Source organism: Glycine soja, chromosome 18, assembly GCF_004193775.1.
Source record: "Glycine soja cultivar W05 chromosome 18, ASM419377v2, whole genome shotgun sequence".
NCBI lineage: Eukaryota > Viridiplantae > Streptophyta > Magnoliopsida > Fabales > Fabaceae > Glycine > Glycine soja.
The window spans coordinates 44,467,617-44,471,037 of NC_041019.1; the positions used below are offsets into that span (position 1 = coordinate 44,467,617).

General features: G+C 31.4%; 1 pseudogene; it reads left to right on the top strand.

Annotated features, from left to right (window-relative positions):
* Window positions 1-995: 995 nt before the first annotated feature.
* On the top strand, window positions 996-2,765 carry LOC114397291 (annotated as a pseudogene).
* The last annotated feature ends 656 nt before the right edge of the window (window positions 2,766-3,421 follow it).

Below are 3,421 nucleotides of genomic sequence, written 5' to 3' on the forward strand. Positions count from 1 at the left end.
CTAACTAATGTTTTTCGTCTTCAGGGCACATTGGCAACTTGTTGTTCTGTGTCCACGGGACAATATTGTTGTTTGGTTTTGTTCTTTGCATAAGAAGCTTGATGTTAACATCAAGACTGCAGTGAACAAGTTAGTTTTAACATTATAAGTCAATTATTGTATAGAAATTGTAGTGTATAAACACAATGATTATTTGATTATATATGTTAAGTTATTTTTAAACTAGTGCAATGAAGACATTAACCACTACTTTGGAAGGAAAGCTAGATCAAGTTGTGCCTTGGTGGATTGAACCAAAGGTATGTCATTATATCAAATCAATATATCCATCTCCAATTACTGTCGTGTGTTACTTTGAAATAACTACCTTAAGTAAACATATTTGATATTGCATTTAGAGTCATGTTCAAACCGAAGGCTACGAATGTGGATATTATGTCATGCATTGGATGTGGTGCATAGTGAGCGGCGATTTGAAGAATGAATGGAATAGGGTATGTTTACTATAACACGTTTTAATTTTTACTTTCATATGAAACTCTAATTCCAATGTTTTATGTACATCAATCATTTGATATTTACAATTTTGCAGTGGTTTTGTGATGGAACACCGTTAGACAAAGAGACCATGACAACACTTCACAACAAATAGGCAACATATTTTCTCCAAATTAAAAACATGGAATTTAGAAAAATTTAGATGACATAGGAACATTTTTCTTTCTAACTAAACATTTTCATTGTATATTGATAACAAACAATTATGGTCAGTTCACATTTATTTTAGCAATAATATACATTTGCTTTAGTAATACTTGGTTACCCTCCATTTTTAGCAAACTCACCTTCCAAAACATTTTATTTAGAATCGTGGGATATTTTTTAGTTTCCATAACATGCTTTTTTGCTGATTTGTTAAATCAAGATTACATTTTTCATGGTTCCTTGTCTCTATAAGCAAATTTATGTAGCTGTTCAAGTATGGGGTTGTACAAATGCATGACTTACTTCAAGATGTACAATATTGGGAGAAATTCTACTTGTGGGGTCGGTTACAGAAATCAGTATGTTACCCTCTATTTTCCTCTTCATGTTTAGGATCATTTGATTATTGATGTTTCGTCAGCAGTAAGCTAGATTCTTAATTTTCATATATCAATATCATCAAATAATCTCTGAATAAAAGAAATAGATATTTTATTTTTGGCATGTTTGCTAATTTATATTTTCTCGTGTTCAAGTAGGACCATTTGTATAGTAAGTACTTTTAAGCGTTGTGATTCACCTCTTATTCACAGACTGTCGTCATGAAGTAGCAATGAAGGTAGATATACAGAGGAACACTAGTAACATATAGAGGAGGACAAAAAAAAAAGAAAAAAAGAAAATCGAAAGGCATTGCAATTACACTAATAAAAGAAATTATGGACCATGAGTTTTAAAATAAGCAAATGAGCCTATTCAATTATTGGAAGTTTATATGTGGTAATCCGATTGTCGGTTAATTTTGCTCCTAAATAGCCATGTAAATCTATGCCTTGTACCTCATATCACAAAAAGTCTTGTACTGCATACAACATATATACCAAAGTGTACCATAGTTCATGAAACACTTTTCCTGGGCTAGTGTCACATATCTATCTTAGTTTGTCTGTCTTCAATTTTCCTGATAATTTGAATCCATAATTGAGGCCTATTTCTTTTCCCTATGTTTTTGGACGTGTTTCGTTCAGGTTCATATTGTCGTCGATACTTTAGATGTCAACAACATCAAATCTGTTAACTTGAGAGTTGTAGTGTCAACTACTCTAGTCCTGCTTCCATCACAATTCACAGAGGTATACTTCTTTCTTACTAAATTGTTTACTTTGAGAGTTGGAACAATTGAAATGATTGAACCACATCCATGCAGGAAGATCTATATGCCAAAGTATGTAGTCTCTCATACACATTTCATATATGGATGTTATTAGCTGAGGATAAAAATGAGGTATTCCTTTGTTGCTACTTAAGTGGAATGTTATATGAAATGTTAATTTCTTTTTTTTTTTCATATATGTGTCCTTTTTCCTTATGTTTTTACTGAGGTTCCTTTTTTTCACAATCTATCCAGGTGAAAAAGATTGTTATTGGGCAGTTTGATTTATTCTAGTCAATGTATAAGCCATTTCTCGAAGAATATGAGGCTAAGAAGTTATTGAGACTTTCATCAACTGCCAATATTCAAATACATGCCACTCGGGTTTTTATCATTTGGTATACATTTATGGGAGGATTACAATTTATGATATCTTTACCAACATATATTTCCAATTTAACATGATGAACTAAAAAATGATTGAAAACATTAAAAATAATTGATTAGGCATTTATTTGGTTCATTCAGTGTAAATTGGAAATATATTAAGTAGTAGTTCTCCCATTGATTACTTGTTTTATCATGCATTTGAAAGAATTTAGCTTTGTTGTGCCTTGAACTCTATATTGAAGTATTACCTCTTGAAAATTGAAATATTGCAAACAAACTTGTAGTCCTTCAATTTTTGTTACCCAAAAAAGAAAAAAGAATCGTATCCTATGACATGTAATGCATGAACTTGTGATTCCTTCTATTTATGTTCGTCTTGTTATTTGGCGCCACTTGATGTTGTCATGAGAAGGATATATGTCTTTTTCCCCTTTCTTTCTTTAGTTTCTACTAAGAAGGAGAAATATAACCAATGTTTTGCTGCTATTCTGTGCTTTTCATCTCGTAGATATTCTAATTTTCTCTATGCTAGCAGAGTTGAGATCAGTAAGCTTAAAATGAGTATTGAAGGGTCGAGCTCTGGAAATAATCTGGTTGTTACAAATGTTGACAATTTTCAACCTGTGTCTTTAGATTGTAGAAGCAAGCTTCATGATGAATCAAGATTGATCCAAAGAAGTTTTGATGATAACAAAGGTGATGACAAAAAGCTCAAAGGTCAAGAACACTTCATGATAACAAAGATGATGATCTCAAGAATCAAAGAATGAGTTCAAGATGATCAAGATTGAATCACGAACATTTCAAGTTTCAAGACGAAATTTGATTTCAAGAATCAAGAATCAAGATTCAAGGTTCAAGCTTCCAAGAATCAAGATCAAGATTCAAGACTCAAGATTCAAGAATCAAGAGAAGAATTAATCAAGACAAGTATGAAAAAGTTTTTTCAAAAACTGAGTAGCACATGGATTTTTCTCAAAACATGTTTACCAAAGAGTTTTTACTCTCTGGTAATCGATTACCAGATTGTTGTAATCGATTACCAGTAGAAAAATGGTTTTCAAAAAGCTTTCAACTGAATTTACAATGTTCCAATTGATTTCAAAATGTTGTAATCGATTACAATGTTTTGGTAATCAATTACCAATGTGCTTGAATGTTGAAATTCAAATT